Below are 23665 nucleotides of genomic sequence, written 5' to 3'. Positions count from 1 at the left end.
TATAACTGGCCGAAAAGTGTTTTTACCTCTAACTGCACAAATCTGTGGATCACTTTGTATGCCAACTCCCTAGAGGCCAAGGAAAAACCTTTGTCTGGAATTTTTCACATCTGCTCTTTATAGCGCCACCAGGAGGCCCACATATGTAAAACACATTTTCTATTATTACTCCTTCAGATTTTATCCAAATTTCACGCAAATCGGTACACATGATCTCCATAGTCATGTGATCAACACAGGTTTGTTTGATTTCTCATATTCCATCCTGATTGGCCACGATTGGCTCCTACAGTTTTCAGGAGTAGCAAATGGCCACAACTCGGCAGCGTCCGATTGCGATGAAACTGTGCACGCATATTCCCACTAGGCTGAGGAAGAATCCTGGTGGAGACCTGTGCCGATTGGCACTTTATCTAGTTATCAATTGTGTTACCTGGCTGGGACAATAAACAAACACAATAATTAGAAAGAAGAAAGAAAACGGCAGGTTACAACACTTTTCGTTGTTGTTTTTCTTCTCATAAATATTGTGTTTGCTGTCATGAGTTGTCACGACTCGAGTTGGCTTTGTCCGCGCCGTGTAACCGTCTTTAAATAAATACTTTCTGAAATGTCTATGGAGAAAATGCATTGGGAATCATTTCCTGGGCCTGTGGCGTCGTCATGAAAGGGGGCGGGACTGCGACGCTCTATAGCTAAACAAAGTATGTAACACTGGAAGCCAAGACATGCCTCAGAGAGAGGTTCAGCTTGTCATTCCAGTGACTCCCAGTAGAACACAACGCATGTGTCAGACTTCACCACCGGTGGAAAGTAACCATGTATTTCCATTTTACTCGAGTACTGTACAATATGAGTTTATTGTTTACTTGAGTATATCCATATTTTAAATTGGTACCAGCAAGCCAAATGACGTCATGATGACGTCCTCCGGTGACTCCATGACGTTCAGCACTAGGCCAGATCCACAGCCCATATATGGGGACGATCTTTTTTCCAGGACGTCTTCACCAGTTGAAATAATATAGCTTATTCTGGGACAGATCTGACTATATATAGTTATGATGTGGTCATTTAAGTTGATCTGGTCTCATTTGCTCTCTCTCTCTCTCTCTTGATTCATCCAGGGACGTCCATCTTTAGTGGGCAGAATGTATGTTGTTGGTTGAAATCAGGTGATATCCTGGGCCAGATCTGACTATAGTCTTATGGTTCGATTTGATCTGGTCCCAATCGAAATGCGTTAATTCGTCCAGGTCCTGACCGTGCTTGCTGGGTTTCCTTTACTCCACTCTACAAGTGTTTGACAGCTTCATTTATTAGTTACTTTTGTCTGGTCTAGCACTCCGAAAGTGGCATTGCCCCCCCATCCTCCTCTGCATCATCCGCGTCATCAGTGCCCATATACCCAAGGCGGGGTTGGTGAAAGGGCCTTTCTGTGTGGAGTTTGCATGTTCTCCCCGTGTCCCCTATAGGGTAGGTACCCTCACAAAAAAACATGCAGTAATCCTGGTCTCTAAACTGCCTCCCCCTGGCCAGCCAGGGCGCCTGATGGAGGGGAAAGGAACTGGTTGGAATAACGTGTTCCGACTGACACAGAAACGTAGCTTTTTCAGAAAACTGTCAGGATGTAGAAGACATTTTTAGAATCTGATCTCAGGTCAGAATGGAAAACTGTCAGGATGTAGAAGACATTTTTAGAATCTGATCTCAGGTCAGAATGGGTTAATTAAGGCTCCTCAGAGTAACTCTCGGGGCTACGAGCAGATTAAAAGGACACATTTTCACCGCGCGTGAACGGGAACCTGGCAGGCACACAATCGGGACCGTGAGTGAGACGGAGCGAGTCAATTTACCAGAATCAACAGAGAGGGATCGCTCCATCGACCAGTACACACACACACACACACGCGCACGTGCACACGCGCGCACACACCTGACACGTGAAACTGATGACTCAATTTAACTCGATGTAATTAAGTGGAACCGCATCGATCTCGAGGGGGCAAGCGAGTGAAGTCAGGCGGTGTGAACGATGTGTGCGATAACGTCGTAACGTGCCAGTGCAGTATTCTAAAGCGATGTGTAGAGCGGCGTGTGCACGCGCGGCAAATAAAGCGCCACATGGCAGGTGTTTACAATGATTGATTGATTGAAATCTGATTGATTGATTTGATTGAACATTCTGATTCCACAGTATGCAGAATGGGTAACGCTTCAAACGAAAAGCACACGTCAACACAAAAGCCGTTATGCTGTGGACGACACCGTGATTAGGTGTTACGCCTGTTCACAACAGGGTCCACCATTTTCAATTCATCAGAACATCAGAACTCTGACTTTATTCATAGAGGCCAGTTTCCATCCGTAGGTGCTCTTTGAGAGCGGGTTTTGAAGGAGTCAAGGGATTCACATGTCTTAATGGCTGTTGGTAGGGCGTTCCACATTTTCGTGGCGTAGGAGGGAAATTAATTTATTCCCTTGTTTGAGCCAAATCTGCGTTGCACGTGGTTTGTCGAGCACAGGTACATGCCATGGGTATCATGGTGGTGTAGCGAATCTTGTAGACGAGACCCATTGCAAGATGCTGTACTCTGTCGTGACAATACTTTGTCACTGTCCGGTTTACGTGGTACAGTGGCACAGTTGGTAGTGCTGTCGCCTCACAGCTAGAAGATCCTGGGTTCGATTCCTGCTGGGGATGCTGTGTGTGGGTGCTGGGGGCCATATACCCGAGGCGGGGGTAGGCGAAAGGGCCTTTCTGTGTGGAGTTTGCATGTTCTCCCCGTGTCCCCTAGGGTAGGTACCCTCACAAAAAAAACATGCAGTAATCCTGGTCTCAAAACTGCGCCCCCTGGCCAGCCGGGGCGCCTGATGGAGGGGAAAGGAACTGGTTGGTATAACGTGTTCCTTCCACGTGCTACGTCCGGCTGGGGAAACTACCCCCTGTCAGGTGAAAAGAAGCCGCTTGGACTGCTCATGCATAGAAGGAAGCATGAGGTCAGTCCGCTGCCATATAGCACTGACGGAGGAAGGTCTTAGGACTGAAACGTTTGCTTTTTAATAATTGCACTTTGAGCACCGAACACTTTATGAGCATGATGAAATAAAAGGAAAAATGTTTCCCTAAGTCTCAGTCTATAGAAGTTTTAACTTTTTTACATTTTGTTATACAGTCGTGTTCGCTCAAGTTCTCTGGGTTTTCACTGCGTGAAAAAAAAACAAAGTGCTGGGAGGGCAGGTATCACTGATGCAACGTTCAGCTTGACTTGACACATCACGTGTTCTCACATCTCTTCTGGGGGGGGTCCCTGGAACAACATATTTTCAGACGGGGGTCGGAGGCCAATCACAGATCATTTTTGGGGTCCTTGACATGAAATATTGAGTGATAAAGGCCTAGAAACATAGGTATTTTACATTATTTTTACAGGCCTAAATGGGTTAACTGCAGATTAATAAGGGGTTCAAGGCCATACCCATGTAACTTGTAACGTCGTTGGGTTATATGTTGAAATAAACACGGGGAACAGAATTATATCGTTCCATTTTTTTCTTCATTTCTTTTCTTCACAGCTACAATATAGGCCAAGTGTACAATTATGTTTCAAACAAAGAGAACAAGACGAGTTGACCTGAGATCAGATTCTAAAAATGTCTGTTTGAAAATGCTGTGTTTCTATGTCAGTCGTTCTTTGATTTTTCAAAGATAGCAGACCTACAAGCTCGTAGCGCGCGCGCTATGAGCTTGTAGATCTGCTATTTTTCAATAGCTAAAGCATAACATAATGCTAACACCAAAAGGGGTTCCCGCCCAACATGGGTTATTGACAGATTTCCGAACGTGAATTCTTCTAAATAACCGCTACACGATTGTAGATCGGCTGCGTTTTCTGTGTATTTTCGTACGCCACTATTGTAACGCCAACGTATAACGCAGGGTGCAGAGTGCTTAATTGGACAACACGCGTGACAGATGGCTCTTCGAAAACATACATGTACTTTTCTTCTCTCCCCATCTGTTGTCACATTCTCTCTCCCCCTCAGTCTGTGACTCCACCATGGCCACTCCCACATTCATTTCCACCACACTGCAGTCCCATTTACACACCTGTCTTCAACTCCCTCGTCAGCCCACCTGTGAACACTTTGCCAATCAACCTGCTCCTATAAAACTGGACTCTCATTGTCAGTTCATAGCTTGATGTCACGGTTGCTTGTCTGTGGATTCCTGTTTTGACTACTTTGTCATTCTGCAATTGCCTGATTCCTGCCTACTATACTTCAGTGTAAGATCTGCCTTATTCTTTATTAAATATTTAACTTCTATTCGTGTTTGTTGTTACCCTGCACTTGGGTTCGACTCTGTCTACATCCGTGACATCTGTCCCTTGTTCTTTGAGAGTTATATTATGGTGTTCTATTTCCATTTATTCTGTCTCTCTCTCTCTCTCTCTCTCTCTCTCTCTCTCTCTCTCTCTCTCTCTCTCTCTCTCTCTCTAATCGAATACTGGACAACTCACCCCGGTGCGTGCCCGTTTTTCCTCCCAGAATTTTCACCATTGAGGGGGATAACTTTGTAATATTATGCAATTGGCTGTTTGTATTCTTTTTGGAAAAATATAAAAAGATACTCCTGTGGAAAGGCTATATTATTTTACTTATATTGACCCTATAAACAATTTAGTATTATTTAGTATATGTAAGGTTTTGCCCACTCAAATGGTACCTCGCCAGATAATCCCCACATATCCTACAACAACTTCTGTGAACAGACTTCACTGTAGTAGCTTTTCATAAATTATATTTATACTTAGGCTGTCTTCTGTCATTAGAGTTTATAGTTAGATAAATTCAAAGTCCAGCCGTCTGCTGTCCAGCCTCTCCCACCCCTCACTGGAGAAACTTCTGGGAGGAAAACAGAAACGGGGTGAGTTGTCTTGTTACCTCAGCTGTCTCTCTCTCTCTCCATTGTGCTCCTCTGAAATCGGTAAAGAAAGTTTGCTATTAATTACAAAGATCAAAATGCCTTATGGAAGTATCTGTATCTCTGGTCCATCTTATTTCTCCTTCAAACCCCCCCATATCCACCCCTATATTCCTTTCACTCTGACTTTTCACTCTTACATGCATCTCTGTCTGTCTGTCTGTCTGTCTGTCTGTCTGCATCCCTCCCTCCCTCCCTCCCCCCCTCCGCCCCGTCTCCCTCACATGCAATTACGATGATTAGCTGAATTATAGTAATGCATCACAAGCTACATAAACACGTACATCTGGATGCAATAAAGCAACACGATGTGAAACGCCAGGGCTTTGTTTGTGCCTTTCACACAGTTTTCCTCTCTCCCCCTACTACCCCCCGCCCTCCCCCCTCTGCTATTTTTGCCGTGCGACACGTCATATAAAATAGTGGTTAGTGAACTGCCGTAATTACACTCATACAATCTGTCCAATTACCCTGCTGTGCTGTCAATAGGGAACATTGAAATGATGTATTTTCAAGGAAAAGCTTTACAACATGTAAATCCTGTGTAATTTGACCCATTACTACATCATAGTTATCAATAATACCGGCTACTGTATCGAGAAGCATTCAAAGCAATTGGGCGACTGTCGGTGGGAGGAAACCTCATAACTCCATTTTTGAGGTTTTTTTTTTTTGCACAAATAAGTGTATTGAACACCCTTTAAGTGTTGTTTGGAAAATATTGAACCATTGGAAAGTAGTAAAAAGTGCTTTGGACAAAACCTCTTAATTCCATTGGAACCCTCAAACTGTCTGCTAAAGCAGCTAACTCCACCACCTCTCTCCCTCACATGGAAGTAATTGACAATAAATAACGTCACAACACCAACTTTGATGAGGCAGTGTTGCTTTGTTTAAAAAAATATATAAGGTTTTCTTAATTTTCCTGAAAAAATTATATTTTTAATTTCCTGAAAAATGAACATTTTGGAGTTAGGCGGTTTCCTCCCTAAAGCAGAGATACAACATGGCGTCCCGGCCGTGTCCAATGAGTTAAATATATCCACAATTTTGGTATGAAAGCTTGGAGACGAACAGCAACAAATGTGACTAAATTTGACTGAGGGACTGCCATTGGATTTCTTTTAATTTTCGTTTGTTCATGTCATATGAAAGATAGCTTCAAATTGACATATTGGTTGTTCAGTTTGACCCACCAGTTTTGGAGATATGTCTTTTAGAAAACAGCGAGTTGAGAAAACAGGTTCACTTCTGCGGTCACTGTAGTCTCTAACATTACACCTACAGCTACATGTTTATGCATTTATTTCATATTCACGTGTCGATTTCAGCTCGGACGCTTATTTCGGTTCGCGCAATGGCAGGCTCTCCGTCAAATCTGGTCACAAATGACTCATTTAAAGGTAGTTCCTCCGTTTGTGTGTACATTATTATTTCACTGTACAAACTACAAAGGTTACTCGCCACGAACAGTGCAGGAATACACAATGAGTTGAAGTCCTCAAGGTGGTTGTGCGTCTCTCTCTCTTCTCTCTCTCTCTCTCTCCCTCTCCTACCTGTCAGTCCGGTGATTTCTACATGCCGGTTGCTAGGCAAACTTGTCACCCAGCAGCGGCGGCACACGTGTGTATCGTTGCTATAGGGACAATACATCATGTATCATGTGACACCCCCCCCCCCCCCCATCGGTATCACGATGGTTGCAGAACAACTGCTTTCTTTTAAAAGCCATTTCAGGTCGGAATGGGTTAAACTCTCAGAGTTTAATTAACACTGAAGGAAAAACAGGAAATCAATGTCGTCAAATGGGGTTGGTCCGTGGTCGAATGCACATCAAACTGTCCTTGAAATTTAAAAAAGGGTTGAGAATCTCTGAGCTATAAGCTTTAAACGATTACTGTAGGGCGGCCGTGATCTACACGGTGAAACACTCTGGTGCTTTTAGTGTAATTGCTATTTAACTCAGAGAGTGTACATTAACAAAATGCAACCAAATGGACACTTACAGACCTGGTCGTAAGACCTTGGTGGTACCGTGTGCTGAGAACCGGTGCCCTACTGGAGTCTCCTTTATAGGTTTCATGACATTCATTTTAATTTATTTGTATTTTTCATTTTTCTTTTGTGTTTTATGACCTCAATTGCAACCAGAAAACCTGAACTTTGAACATTCAGTGGATTTTCTGTGGCCTGGAGTTTTCTCTGGGGTTTGGAAGCCTTTTGAGCTGCAACGAAAACAGGCAAAACTGTGAAAACTGCTGGCAAATCCCATTGACATATATGGGATTTGCAGGCTGTGACATCACAAACAGCAGGAGAATCAGAGCACTTGTCTGAGCCAGAAAACCCCAGACCACAGAAAATCTACTGAATGTTAAAAGTTCAGTTTTTAATTTACAAAATTTTAAATTACAAAATATATATATATATCACGATCTCTTTGTGCGTCAGCGGCTGCGCTCGAGGTATTGATCCTGTGGTTGGACCTGGCTGACGCGCTGCTGTTAGACTTGTACTGTTCGCTGTGTGTCGGGGCTCCAATGATAAACACAGGCAGCTCTTCGTGCTTTTAAATATTTATTGCTTGCTTCACCTGTTCACCATAGTCGGTACAGCATCTGCGTTTTCATCCGGTCCCTGGAACAACATATTTTCAAATTGGGGTCGGCGGCCACATGGAATATTGAACACCACTGACATAGAACAGTCTACGAGCTTGTAGATCTTCTATTTTTCAATAGCTAAAGTATAACACATAATGCTTAACACCAAAAGGGGTTCCCGCCCAGAATTTAAGCGGACACGCATTGGCAAAAACTATAGTTAGAATGGATTTCCATATTAGGTATAGGGCATAATATGCATGAGTGTTCACTAAGGTCCTTTGAAAAGCAACAGGACTGACTCGTTCTGTTCGGTGAAAGGACGCTGCATTCCAGCGCTGCGAGCCTTCCGCTTCTCTTTTTGGTCTCATTCTCTGTGGCTTCCACCTCCTACGACCTTGTTAACCCATTTTAGGCGGGGACCCCTTTTGGTGTTAGCATTACGTTATGCTTTAGCTATTTAAAAATAGCAGATCTACAAGCTCATAGTGCGCCACCGAGTGGCGCGCTACAAGCTTGTAGGTCTGCTATTTTTGAAAAATCGAAGAGCGACTGACATAGAAGCCATTTTTTTTTAATCTGATCTCGGGTCAGAATGGGTTAAGATGTCAGTCGCTCTCCTCCCATGTGCTCTTCCCTCTTCCCTGTGCTTTGCTCTGCCCTCTCTGCTCTTATTCACATCCTTTATCCAACTAGAATCATCTCCTATCCAGTGGCGTGCACAGACAGTTTTTTGAAGGGCATGGTGCTCAAAGTGTGGAACCGGCCACGCGCCATAAATGGAGATATTATTTCACTTAAATAAAAACAAAAAACGTTTGGACATTTTATCGTCTATACATGAGGCTTTTGTGAACATTTTTTTAAGTTGCTCGATTCAGTATTTACTTATTTGATATTAATTTTACCTGCCCCGCTCCCTTCCTGTACAAACGTGTATTTTTTTTTCAATTCATGTTTTCATTTATTTATAATAAGTGTATATATTTTCGGGGGTAAATCAATGCTTTCAGCGCTCCGGAAAAACACCACAAAATAACTATTACAAATAAATGAAAACGGTAAATAAAATCACACCTGTGTGAACTGAGTGGTGCCTCACATAGCAGACGGACAATATCAATCACCAGAAAAAAAGGCGGGTGTTTTCGATGAATCTATAATGGTTCAAATGGATTTTTAAGTTACAATGGGTTTGTATAGGAAGGGGGCGGTGTAAGTGCTGTTATTAAAATGTTAACTTTAAAATTAGCTAAAATATAAAAGTTCATGGTCATAAGCTCATAAAGCATAATTCATAGTAATTTCATGATGTGTACAATAAATATGTGGTTTATAATTGATTTCATATGAGGTTAAAAATGTAAAACATGTGATAACTTTCTGAGGCAGAACCAAGTTCTCTGTCTGTCAAGTAGCAACACTGGACAATGATGGACTGATTGATGCATGATTGCATGGCATTGCACACAGGTGCTACAAACCGTGTCTCACTCATTCAGGCTCTGGTCTACTAGGAAGCAGCACACTGAGCACACAGTTCAGTGTGTTACAAACTTTAACGTCTGAAGCCAAAACAGACGGTCAAAAGAACATTCGAAAGACTATGAAACACAAGCTGCAAGGACCTCTTCCACGACAAGCGGCCAACGAGGTATTATTATATTTAGATTAGTATTTTGTTGTTTGTTTTGACGGACACGTTCACCTGCGCTTTGCGCATTTCCTTGTGTTTGTTTGATCAATATTTGTATCATGACGCACTTCGCTGATTGTTTATGTGCTTATTATTTTTGTGTGAACTTACAGTTCTCACGGCATGGAACAACTGGGATGAGAAGAATGCCCAATAAATGCCCGTTCACAAAGAACCGCCTGTGTCGTCAATGTTGGGGGAAGAGCTACAGTGAGAACTCGACTGCTCAACACGGGTAGGAGAGACGAGAGACGACAACCTCCGCGGGTGACAACGCAACGAGGATCCAGCCTTCAGATACGCAAAGCCCACAAAGTAGGTGTCGGCATAGCCACTGCAAAGCAACGGCGATAGACTGTGTTGAAAGCGCAACGTTTCGAGTGACAGCCAAGAAGTTCCCTACCACAACAAGTTGGTGCGGGAAGCGGTTCAACTTGGAGATTGCAACAAGGACTCAGATCTATTAACCGTGCATATGGAGCTTAGCCTACACGTTTTTGGGATCTTTCTAATGTGCTGGTATTGAAGTTGTTACACTGCTGGATGGTTTAAGAAGAATTTAAAGTAACTCACATAAGCAAGTGAACAGAGTTTAAGAGTTTATAAAAAGTGTTTGCATTAAGATTGCAATTTTGTTTACCAAACTAAAGTCACCAAGTCATTTTGTATTTCATGACAAAGAGTTTAAATAATTCATTTTGTTTCACAAAGGTTTAAGACGTTTAAAAACAAGCTCATTTTGTGTTTATTTAAGTAAACGGTTTAAAGTACAACTAATTTTGGTTCTTAGCTAAACTTAGAAGGTTAAAGGAGAACTACAGTGTTTTGTAACTCATTTTGGTTCTTAGCTAAACTTAGAAGGTTAAAGGAGAACTACAGTGTTTTGTAACTCATTTTGGTTCTTAGCTAAACTAAGAAGGTTAAAGGAGAACTACGGTGTTTTGTAACTCCTTTTGGTTTTCAGCTAAACTAAGAAGGTTAAAGGAGAACTACGGTGTTTTGTTTTTTGTTTTTATTTTTCGTGAAAAAGATAAACCAAGGTTAAAGGGTAACTCCACTGTCAAAAAGATATCTTTGGTATTTAAAGAATAAGTGATTTAAAGTGTTTCTAGCAGATTTCCTCTGCATTAAGGTTATTTCTTGTTTTTTGAAGTCAACTTGAAGTAGGTTTGTACATATAGTTACACACACTAGACACAATTCAAGCTTATTATTCACAAACGTTCCATAACACACATGCATTCATTCAAAATGTCTGACCCAAGCACCACAACCGGCCAAGAAGATGCCAACCAACTTCCACAACCCCAAGTCACAGATACTGAAGAAGCCAATGTATCTACTCTATCCGAAGCTACAGCCACTGAATCCGAAGAAGTGGAAATACGCAAAGGTGAAAGAAAACGAACTCTGACCCTGAAGGGAAGAGAACTTCAAGAAGAGAAGCTGCTGAGTGTGCAACGTCGGTACAATAGTACTTATGCAAAATGGAAATGCTATGCAAGACTCAGCAGAGAAATGTTGGACGAGAGCTATGGAAGTGCCTCGGAAGACGAATTGAAAGAACTGATTAAGAACATTGAAAGCTACTGTACAGATGTACAATACACCTATGATGAGTTACGTCTCCTGAAAACTACTGATACAGAAGAGCGGCGTAAGGTTGATAACTGTGTATCGCTTACAAAAACCATTGTTCGGAAGACAACAAGGCAACTTCATGGACATTCTACAGAAGACTCAACAGGTTCTTTATCAAGGCCACAGTCTCGGCATTCAAGACGTGGTTCTACCCACTCTAGCAGATACACGATCAAAAGAAATGAGGCTGCAGCAGAAGCCGCTGCAGCCCAAGAAGCTCTGTCAGCGTTGAACGAACGTCACGAACAAGAGAGGGAAGCAAGAGAACTTATCAGGCTACAGGCTGAAGAAAGGCAAAGAAAGGCACAATTTGTAGCCAGACAACAAGCGATGGAAGCCGAGATGCTAGCCAGACAACAAGCGATGGAAGCCGAGATGCTAGCCAGACAACAAGCGATAAAGGAAAGGCAACGAAAGACCGAACGCCTAGAAGAAGTGAAGAAGTTGAACACTGCACAGGCTCGAGTAAGGGTCTATGATGCAGCCAAAGAAAATTCCCTTCATGGCTCAAACACCCCTGCCATACAGACAGTGACAAGACAAGCACTCAACATTTCAAGTTCCCCATTTATTCCTCAATCCAAAACAGTTACAATACAAGCTCCCCAGGTCACAAGTTCCCCTTTCATTCCCCAATTTCACCAAGTCACAAGTCAAACCCCTAGTCCCCAAAGTCAACCTCAAGCAGCTCCAACGCCCTTGCCCCAAGATCAAGAAGTTCTTGTCTATGCGCTCTTAGACATACAGAGCGATACAATAACTAAGAGGTCAACAGTCGTACCATGTCAGAAGTTGACAAACGTACAAGTAAGAAGAAGCGAAGAAGATCATCCGTATGCACAGCGGACTGATCTCGGATGGAGCATCATCGGTGGCTCACATTCAATGGATGACTGCAGCGATGCAGTGAGCATCAGCCACAGAATCATGACTGTGATACCTGCTGTACAGCCATCGGTTGAGTTCAAGACAGAAGTGCACAGAGTGTGCAAGGATCAAGTTAAACCCACAGATGATAAACAACGAACAGTTCAGTCAAAGGAGTCTAACCAGCTGAAGGGACCTGACTGTCCTGTGCAACAGAATCTTCCACACGGAGAGAAAACGGTGGGAGAACTAGGGACAACCACTGACCTTTGCAAGGTTCCAGTCAACAAAGTCAAGACAGAAGAATTGAGTTCAGTGAGGAACCACTTCACAAAGTCCTCTAACTGGTCCAAGACACTAAGGCCTGTCGCAAGGCTGAAGAGACTTATCAAAGAGTTCACAGGACCTAAGTCCAGAATGAATGAAACGTCTAGACAGATGCAAGAAGCTTTCACTGAAGAAACTCAGAAAATCAAGCTCCAGACGGAAGGAACCCGGGACAAGAGTAATAGCCTCAAGGTGGGAGGACGGCTATCCCGATCAACCTTTCACCACGACGTGAAACATCCCACAATCCTACCACCAACCGGACAGCTCCACAAAGAAGACATCCAGCTGAACAAGAGGTGGAGAAGAGTACACTTCCTAGCCAGTGAATTCTGGCCCAGATGGAAAATGAATACCCTGATGGAGATGGTGCTAAGGAGGTCGCTGGTCAGTGACACTACACTTAGTACTAGGAAAACCACACAAGTCACACTCACTGAAATGCATACATTTTAATTTGTTCTTTTGGTTTTGGTTACAAGAAAATCCCACATGTTAAAGAATGAGTGATTTGGTGGGAGTGTAAGTGCTGTTATTAAAATGTTAACTTTAAAATTAGCTAAAATATAAAAGTTCATGGTCATAAGCTCATAAAGCATAATTCATAGTAATTTCATGATGTGTACAATAAATATGTGGTTTATAATTGATTTCATATGAGGTTAAAAATGTAAAACATGTGATAACTTTCTGAGGCAGAACCAAGTTCTCTGTCTGTCAAGTAGCAACACTGGACAATGATGGACTGATTGATGCATGATTGCATGGCATTGCACACAGGTGCTACAAACCGTGTCTCACTCATTCAGGCTCTGGTCTACTAGGAAGCAGCACACTGAGCACACAGTTCAGTGTGTTACAAACTTTAACGTCTGAAGCCAAAACAGACGGTCAAAAGAACATTCGAAAGACTATGAAACACAAGCTGCAAGGACCTCTTCCACGACAAGCGGCCAACGAGGTATTATTATATTTAGATTAGTATTTTGTTGTTTGTTTTGACGGACACGTTCACCTGCGCTTTGCGCATTTCCTTGTGTTTGTTTGATCAATATTTGTATCATGACGCACTTCGCTGATTGTTTATGTGCTTATTATTTTTGTGTGAACTTACAGTTCTCACGGCATGGAACAACTGGGATGAGAAGAATGCCCAATAAATGCCCGTTCACAAAGAACCGCCTGTGTCGTCAATGTTGGGGGAAGAGCTACAGGGCGGGGCAGCTAAAATGAATAAATACTCAATCGAGCAACTTCAAAACTGTCTCTGGGGTGTTCACATAAGCGTACGAGTAGATGATAAAATGACCAAAAGTTGTTTCGGATCTATGGGTAGTTCCCGGGAAGACATGCGGCAAAGGAGACCAGAGACCCCTCAGAAGCACATATTTAAAGAGCTAAAGTATAACATCATGCTATAAACACCAAAAGGGGTTCCCGCCCTCAATGGGTTAATTGTGTGTGAGATTTATAGATTTTATCCAGAATTGATCGATGGTCACCATGGGCCACATACAGTACTGTACACTGTCCTTATTTAGGTTTTGGACTTGAGATAAGATACTGTATGCCATTTCAGTATATCTGTATTGGTCTATGCATCTTGTGTTCCTGACTGTTTGTCTTTGGTTTTGGTTTTCTGTTACACTGCTGTTGCCTTGGTTTTGTGTATCTTATTTTGTAGTGTTGTTCCTAGTGTTTCCTGTCTGCCATGTTACTGTTAGTTACCTTGTCTAACCTACTTTGTAATTTGTCAGTGTTTCCACCTGTGTCCTTTTAGTCCCCCGGCCTATCCTAGTGTTGATTGTGTTTTGGTTCCAGCTGTGCTCTGTTATCCTGTGTCTATTTAAGTCCTGTGTTTGCATTGTGTTCTTGTTGGTTCATAGTTCCCTGTTGCGTGAGTTCCTGTATTATACTGTATGTTTTCTGAGATTTACCTACCTGCCCTTGTAGCCTATGAAAGTTCATGAGTTTAGTTAATACATATTCCTAAATTTACCTGTTCTGCCTCCTGTCGCCTGCATTTGGGTCCTCATCCCTACTCACCGTAACACCCTGACTCCTATCTCCTAATCTCACTATCCTATATTATAAAAACTGCCTGTCTTCAGTTAAGCAATATTACACAAGAGGGTGTGGTTTAACGTGATTATTGCCATGACAGTGATGCGGTCAGGAACGAGACGAAGTTGAGTTCCGCAAGCATCACTGAAGTGGCAATAATCACGTTAAACCACCCCCTCGAGTGTAATATTGCAATTATACAACAGTTGCCCTTAAAACTAAGAAAATCGCTGAAAAAAAAAAAAGTTTAATGACCGATGTAGTCACTACGACCACAAATGTCCCAAGAAACTAGCTAGCCTAGCCACCGAGTTTGCTAGCGCTCTGGGAAAACAGAGCAGCTGAATTCTTTGTTTTGATTAGGTGGTGAATGGTGCTGGTTTGATCCATGGCTAGAAGCCGTTTCAACCAATCAGATTGCTTCCTCGAAACGACCTGTTGTATAATGGTTGTTCATCCACCCCTTGAAGTGCCGTGTTTTGAGCTTGTCGATCTGCTACTTTAGCTATGAATTGAATCCTGAAAAGTAACAGCTTTGGACACATAATTATAATAACAACATAATACGTTGTAGCGAGGAATAGCACTTCAAACACTAGCCATGTTTTGAAAGGGAAATATGCGTTTCTGCCTTCAGATAATAGGAGACAGAGTTCCGCAATTCAATAAGGTCAAGATTACAGAAGTCGTTTGTACATCATTCGATTTGGAGGCTAAATTTAGAGTCTGACCGGGGGTATAATAAGCACAACAGTTGCTCTTGTTTGTCATTCTTTGTTCTTATATGTCATTTATTGGTTTTTGTTTGTGTCGTGTCAAATTATGTGTATTGTTATGTACTAGCCCTTACCCGTTGTGAAATACTTGCCGCCCTGTGGCCGCGGGGGGTACTGTGCCCTGGGTGCGTTTTCACATTTTTAATTTTTAATAGTAAATAAATTCACTATTAATTAGTTAAATTGGAAAAGTTTAGTTCATTGTAATACAATGAAGTAATATATGGCAACGTCTCCTCCGCGTTCGCCACTAGATCTCAGATTGCACATCATGGGCATTGACATATTTGGCCTATTATTATTATGCAAGGAATGAGAAAGGGGATCCGCTCGTAATTTTGACGGCACATTGGTCCCTCTCTTATCTTCTCTCTCCTACTGTCTGTCTGTCTGTCTGTCTTCTACTGTCTGCCTCTCTTTCTCTCTCTCTCTCCTCTTGTTTGTGACTGACAGGATGAACAGACAAAACAGTCTCTCTCTCTCTCTCTCTCTCTCTCTCTCTCTCCATCACACTGGGCTGTCCTCTCCTTCATTCAGTCACTCAACTCTGCCCCTCCTTTGTCCCCTTCCTGCTCCGCTGGTCTGCACCGATATAACCTCCACTATACCTTCCATCACCTCCTCTTCTTCTCTCCTTTGCCCCCCCCCCCTCTCCCCCCTTTCCTTCCCTCTCCCCTCTCTCAGGCACTCACAGCCAGTCTCTTCAGTTATTGTCTGTCTGTCTGTCTGTCCTCCCCCCCCCTCCTCCTCCCTCCCTCTCTCTTCTCTTCTCGGTAACCATGGGGCAACAGGCGGAATCTTCTTCCCGTAACAAACGACATTGTGTGGTTTCTGATACACATACGAGAGAGAGAGAGAGAGAGAGAGAGAGAGAGAAATAAGAAAAAACGGCAGGAAAGATGAGAAGCAGGAGTGTGTGTGTGTGTGTGTGTGTGTGTGTGTGTGTGTGTGTGTGTGTGTGTGTGTGTGTGTGCATATGTTATAATTATATATGTGTATGATAGGGCACCCTGTAATGGTGTGACACATATACAGTATAATAAAGTCAAATCACACTAATCAGAGGGAGCTGGGTGGTTTCTCTGGGATTATCTCAGAGAGCAGCTTCATTTCATTACCATGATGACCCTCTGCAAGAGACAGGGAGGAGACATTACCATGATGACCCTCTGCAAGAGACAGGGAGGAGACATTACCATGATGACCCTCTGCAAGAGACAGGGAGGAGACATTACCATGATGACCCTCTGCAAGAGACAGGGAGGAGACATTACCATGATGACCCTCTGCAAGAGACAGGGAGACATTACCATGATGACACTCTGCAAGAGACAGGGAGGAGACATTACCATGATGACCCTCTGCAAGAGACAGGGAGGAGACATTACCATGATGACCCTCTGCAAGAGACAGGGAGGAGACATTACCATGATGACCCTCTGCAAGAGACAGGGAGGAGACATTACCATGATGACCCTCTGCAAGAGACAGGGAGACATTACCATGATGACCCTCTGCAAGAGACAGGGAGACATTACCATGATGACCCTCTGCAAGAGACAGGGAGGAGGAGGGCAGCGATAAGGACTAAATGAAATAACGACTTGAGCAAATGAAAACAAAGAGCAGACAGAATGAATGAAAAAAAAAAGAGAATTAGAGCCCGGATTAAAAATAGATGTGAGAGGAGGGGGCAGGAAGTGGGCGGAGGGGAGCGAGAGACGGAGATTAGATGAGGGGAGGGGAGAGGAGGGGAGATCGAGTGAAAGAGAGACTTACAGACTGTTGGCTCTTGAGGGAGAAAGGAGAAGGCAAAGGTCAGTGGATGCGCTCTTGTTCCCATGCTTTACACTCTCTCTCTCTCTCTCTCTCTCTCTCTCTCTCTCTCTCTCTCTCTCTCTCTCTTACGCACATTAATCACAGGCCAAATGCCAGTGAAAGTGCTATTATGTAGCACATAAAGATGCACTTAAGTTGGATTCTCCGATAACGGCTCACACACACACACACACACACACACACACACACACACACACACACACATAAGTGCTTATATGACTGTCCATGTGTGTGGACATCAAACAGTCCCAGTATGAGCAATACCGCAACAGAATAACACAATAGAACACATCACAATAGAACGTTGCACCGAAACCAACGTTGCTCTCTTTCCCGTTGGCATTATTTAAAGAAAAAATCACACCCGTGTGAACTGAGTGGTGCAGCTCCCCACTTCTCTCTCTCTCTCTCTCTCTCTCTCTCTCTCTCTCTCTCTCTCTCTCTCTCTCTCTCTCATTAGCAGGCACCATTGCAGCACTGTCTCTCTCTCTGTTACTGGCGCCCCGTACTGGTACCCTATAGTCATATACTCGTGCTCATGGCCACATAGGCGGGTGGTTTTACACGGACATTGCTGGTTGCTTGCTGGTTGTAGGAGTGGTTGCACCACTCAAAAATAGATCTCTCTGTGCTTGCGTGTGTGTGCGTGCGTGTGACGCTGCGCAACAGTGCCATCCAGTGGATATCGGCGAGGGTGTTTTTAGATTTCCGTGACAGAGACAGCCACGTATGCGTACACGTAGACAAATAGGGACACACATGGCTGTCTATATAGGCAGCTAGCACCACTCAAAAAGGCGCGTATGCCCTCGTTGGCCAGCGGTGGCACGTCGTACCACCAGAGTAGGCCTATACTGTTGTACTCGGGTAGAATTTTGAGGTTGTTTTGCACTTGACTTTAGTCATTCCAATTTCCAATCCCATTTACAATAGGCAAATATTGTGATTTTAACCACACGACAATTATTTGAAAACCTTAGTCGCTATAGTTGCTTTGTAGATTTGGATTGTTATTACAATAACATACATTAAATCACTTCCGTCCTGTAGATACATTTCAGGTCATTTGAAAAAAAGCCGATCCACAAGCTCACAATGCGTCGCGGTGGGACGCATTGTGAGCTTGCGGATCTGCTATTTTCCCAAAATATTTGTATACATTTGAAAACATGAAATATGGGGCATCATGGATAATGATGAGGTATACTTTTGGTAACTGTAAGTATATTTTGATGCCAATACTGTACTCTTTTTACTCCGGCCCTGCATTTTACACACATTAGACACAACGTTCTATATCTTTCCATGCATATGCACACACACACATACACACACACACACACACACACACGCTCACGCATGCGCGCACGCACGTGCACACACACACGCACACATAGGCACACACAAGCACGCGCGCATGCAATCATCAGTGCTTATAAGACCTTAATCACAAGTACTCTTCTCGTTCCAATGAAGCACAGGACATGATGTACTGCTCGGTGTGTTTTGTTGCCAACATTCATTTAACTCGGTTAACGCAGGAACCTCTTTTGGTGTTTTAATCATTATGCTATGCTTTCGCTGTTGAACAATTAGCAGATCTACAAGCTCATGGCGTGGCACTTGGTGCCGCGCTATGAGCTTGTAGATATGCTATTTTTGAAAAATCGTGAAAATGTGGCGCAAATCTTTGAATATATTCTTTCAGAGCGAGCGTTTTTAACTCAAATCTTTGCTTCTGGGGGGGGGGGGGGGGGGGTCACTGGAACAACATATTTTCAGATGGGGGGGGGGGGGTCACTGGAACAACATATTTTCAGATGGGGGGGGGGGGTCACTGGAACAACATATTTTCAGATGGGGGGGGGGTCACTGGAACAACATATTTTCAGATGGGAGGGGGGGGGTCACTGGAACAACATATTTTCAGATGGGGGGGGGGGTCACTGGAACAACATATTTTCAGATGGGGGGGGGGGGGGGGTCACTGGAACAACATATTTTCAGATGGGGGGGGGGGGGTCACTGGAACAACATATTTTCAGATGGGGGGGGGGTCACTGGAACAACATATTTTCAGATGGGGGGGGGTCACTGGAACAACATATTTTCAGATGGGGGGGGGGGGGGGGGTCACTGGAACAACATATTTTCAGATGGGAGGGGGGGGTCACTGGAACAACATATTTTCAGATGGGGGGGGGGGGGGGGGTCACTGGAACAACATATTTTCAGATGGGGGGGGGGGGGTCACTGGAACAACATATTTTCAGATGGGGGGGGGGGGGTCACTGGAACAACATATTTTCAGATGGGGGGGGGGGGGGTCACTGGAACAACATATTTTCAGATGGGGGGGGGGTCACTGGAACAACATATTTTCAGATGGGGGGGGGTCACTGGAACAACATATTTTCAGATGGGGGGGGGGGGGGTCACTGGAACAACATATTTTCAGATGTGGGTCGGCAGCAAATTACATATATTTTTGGGGTTCCTTGACATGAAAATGTTTGAGCACCGCTGACATAGAAACTGACATAGAAACATGGGGTTTTCAGAAAACTGTCAGGATTTAGAAGGCATTTGTAGAATCGTCCTCAGGTCTAAATGGGTTAAGGTGGCTATCACAGGCTACACATTAGCATAATTTTGTGTTCATGGTGAATAACTATAACTGTTTTATTATGCATCAGGGAGCTGGCCTGGCAGCTTTAACCGGAAGGCTCAATATCAATTCATGCACATTTGAGAGTGTGGATTTAGCCATGAGCTTTTTTTTTGCAATCATAGTTTGAAGGCAGCCATGAATAGCAGCTATTGCCAATCAACTGCTGATTCCAGGTTCTTTGAAATGCCAATCCACCCACTAGTCCAGGCAATCTAGCCCATTTTAGACCCAAAAATCAGACTAATTAAAATAGTTTTTTTTTCAATAGATATCATTTCTATGAGGTGTCTAGAATAACATACTAAAAGTCCTAAGAAATCCTAGATGCGGAAATATGTTTAATTCTCATCAATTCAAGATGTGTGCTAATACCTCGAGAAAACTAAACACCCTAATGGGCTCTTTTTTTTCTTTTGTCCTATCACAATGAAACTTTCCACAATGAATCTTAACATGAAAACTAAACTTTTTTGTATTACAAGTTTCTCTGAAATTAATTTGAATATGCAAATTAGCTTAATATATATTGAATATGCCCACATTTGCATATCACGAAAATTACTTTTCCCCAAAATGTATAATATTTACATTGTTGTTTGTTAATGATATCAAACACACTGATCAGACTTTCATGAACCATTTCATCGAAATATTGTGACTTCATAGAATAACACCATTCATATGTATGACAAATGCATAAATCCGTCAAATCTTCCTCCAACCATCCTACTGCTAATGGTTGATGGCAATGCTGCTTTTGGACTGGCCTCTAACCTGAAACCTGCCGGGCTTGGTTGTACCTACCGGGGGCATAACCCCCACCGGTATAGTCCTCAGGGTCACAGAGGCACACAAGCCTCCCCACCATGACAAGGTAGCAACAACAGGGGAGGTTCCCCTGCTAACGTGGCCCAGGAAAGAGAAGTCTGGAACTCTCTGCAACCCGACTTCGGATGAGCGGATGAAGATGAATGGATGGATGAATTTGCAACACATTAAAGGGATTGTGACATTAAAAATAAATGAATTAATGTCACATGTGAAACCTTTAAGGAGTAGGAAACACACAACATAATTGTAGCGACAGAGCTGTGTGATGGAGTCTACCTGGAGGAGACAGAGCTGTGTGATGGAGTCTACCTGGAGGTGACAGAGCTGTGTGATGGAGTCTACCTGGAGGTGACAGAGCTGTGTGATGGAGTCTACCTGGAGGTGGGAGAGCTGTGTGATGGAGTCTACCTGGAGGAGACAGAGCTGTGTGATGGAGTCTACCTGGAGGTGGGAGATGTGTGATGGAGTCTACCTGGAGGAGACAGAGCTGTGTGATGGAGTCTACCTGGAGGTGACAGAGCTGTGTGATGGAGTCTACCTGGAGGTGACAGAGCTGTGTGATGGAGTCTACCTTGAGGTGACAGAGCTGTGTGATGGAGTCTACCTGGAGGAGACAGAGCTGTGTGATGGAGTCTACCTGGAGGTGGGAGATGTGTGATGGAGTCTACCTGGAGGAGACAGAGCTGTGTGATGGAGTCTACCTGGAGGTGGGAGAGCTGTGTGATGGAGTCTACCTGGAGGAGACAGAGCTGTGTGATGGAGTCTACCTGGAGGTGGGAGAGCTGTGTGATGGAGTCTACCTGGAGGAGACAGAGCTGTGTGATGGAGTCTACCTGGAGGTGGGAGATGTGTGATGGAGTCTACCTGGAGGAGACAGAGCTGTGTGATGGAGTCTACCTGGAGGTGACAGAGCTGTGTGATGGAGTCTACCTGGAGGTGACAGAGCTGTGTGATGGAGTCTACCTTGAGGTGACAGAGCTGTGTGATGGAGTCTACCTGGAGGAGACAGAGCTGTGTGATGGAGTCTACCTGGAGGTGGGAGATGTGTGATGGAGTCTACCTGGAGGTGGGAGAGCTGTGTGATGGAGTCTACATGGAGGAGACAGAGCTGTGTGATGGAGTCTACCTGGAGGTGACAGAGCTGTGTGATGGAGTCTACCTGGAGGTGACAGAGCTGTGTGATGGAGTCTACCTGGAGGTGACAGAGCTATGTGATGGAGTCTACCTGGAGGTGGGATATAGCTGTGTGATGGAGTCTACCTGGAGGTGAAAGAGCTGTGTGATCGAGTCTACCTGGACCTGGAGGTGACAGAGCTGTGTGATGAAGTCTACCTGGAGGTGGGAGAGCTGTGTGATGGAGTCTACCTGGAGGTGGGAGAGCTGTGTGATGGAGTCTACCTGGAGGTGGGAGAGCTGTGTGATGGAGTCTACCTGGAGGTGACAGAGCTGTGTGATGGAGTCTACCTGGAGGTGACAGGGCTGTGTGATGGAGTCTACCTGGAGGTGACAGAGCTGTGTGATGGAGTCTACCTGGAGGTGACAGAGCTGTGTGATGGAGTCTACCTGGAGGAGAAAGAGATGTGTGATGGAGTCTACCTGGAGGAGACAGCTGTGTGATGGAGTCTACCTGGAGGTGACAGAGCTACCTGGAGGTGGGAGAGCTGTGTGATGGAGTCTACCTGGAGGTGGGAGAGCTGTGTGATGGAGTCTACCTGGAGGAGACAGAGCTGTGTGATGGAGTCTACCTGGAGATGACAGAGCTGTGTGATGGAGTCTACCTGGAGGTGGGAGAGCTGTGTGATGGAGTCTACCTGGAGGAGACAGAGCTGTGTGATGGAGTCTACCTGGATGTGACAGAGCTGTGTGATGGAGTCTACCTGGAGGTGACAGAGCTGTGTGATGGAGTCTACCTGGAGGTGACAGAGCTGTGTGATGGAGTCTACCTGGAGGTGGGATAGCTGTGTGATGGAGTCTACCTGGAGGTGACAGAGCTGTGTGATGGAGTCTACCTGGAGGTGGGATAGCTGTGTGATGGAGTCTACCTGGAGGTGACAGAGCTGTGTGATCGAGTCTACCTGGACCTGGAGGTGACAGAGCTGTGTGATGGAGTCTACCTGGAGGTGACAGAGCTGTGTGATGGAGTCTACCTGGAGGTGACAGAGCTGTGTGATGGAGTCTACCTGGAGGTGGGAGAGCTGTGTGATGGAGTCTACCTGGAGGTGGGAGATGTGTGATGGAGTCTACCTGGAGGTGGGAGATGGCCTGCAACAGCTTCAGGCGCGTCTGCAGAGTGCAGGAACAAGAAGACTGGGATGGACTGAGACACTGCTGCAGCCAGGGGATGTCCTCACAGAGGTAGGTCACCTGGCCTCTGTGACCCTGAGGACTATACCGGTGGGGGTTATGCCCCCGGTAGGTACAACCAAGCCCGGCAGGTTTCAGGTTAGAGGCCAGTCCAAAAGCAGCATTGCCATCAACCATTAGCAGTAGGATGGTTGGAGGAAGATTTGACGGATTTATGCATTTGTCATACATAAATTTGTCATACATATGAATGGTGTTTTTGATGTTATTCTATGAAGTCACAATATTTCGATGAAATGTTTCATGAAGGTCTGATCAGTGTGTTTGATATCATTAACAAACAAAAAATGTAAATATTATACATTTTGGGGAAAAGTAATTTTCGTGATATGCAAATGTAGGCATATTCAATATATATTAAGCTACTTTGCATATTCAAATTAAGTTTCAGAGAAACTTGTAATACAAAAAAGTTTAGTTTTCATGTTAAGATTCATTGTGGAAAGTTTCATTGTGATAGGACAAAAGAAAAAATAATGCCCATTAGGGTGTTTAGTTTTCTCGAGGTATTAGCACACATCTTGAATTGATGAGAATTAAACATATTTCCGCATCTAGGATTTCTTAGGACTTTTAGTATGTTATTCTAGACACCTCATAGAGATGATCTATGGTGAAAAAAAATCTATTTTAATTAGTCTGTCTGGAAATGCTACTTTGCCTGGACTACACCTCCTGTAGTGAATTAAACGGTTGGCATTTTGGGAAGATATTTTATTTTAACAGCCTTTCATAGTCAAAGGGGACTTAAATCATTTTGGTCTTAACTCATTTATTTTTCTGAAAAACCATGTTTCTGTACGGTGCTCAATATTTCATGTCAAGGACCCCCAAAAATGATATGTAATATGCCTCCGCCCCCCCTTCCCCCCATGTGAAAATATGTTGTTCCCCCCCCAGAAGCAGAGATTTTAGTTAAAATGTTCACTATTGAAAGATTTGAGGAAACATTTTCACGATTTTTCAAAAATAGCAGACCTACAAGTTCATGTGTGAGCT

The 23665-nt window shown here is 44.0% G+C and overlaps 1 protein-coding gene across 1 annotated transcript in view; it reads left to right on the top strand.

The window, feature by feature from the left end:
- The window catches only part of tmem200a (transmembrane protein 200A), a gene marked incomplete at its 3' end in the record, with an annotated part of 49949 nt that overhangs the window by 6459 nt on the left and 19825 nt on the right, over window positions 1-23665 (top strand). The window lies entirely within an intron of this gene.

Source organism: Protomyctophum parallelum (genome assembly GCF_964188405.1).
Source record: "Protomyctophum parallelum genome assembly, chromosome: 19".
Classification (NCBI taxonomy): Eukaryota; Metazoa; Chordata; class Actinopteri; order Myctophiformes; family Myctophidae; genus Protomyctophum; species Protomyctophum parallelum.
This window is presented reverse-complemented; position numbering and strand designations above follow the sequence as displayed.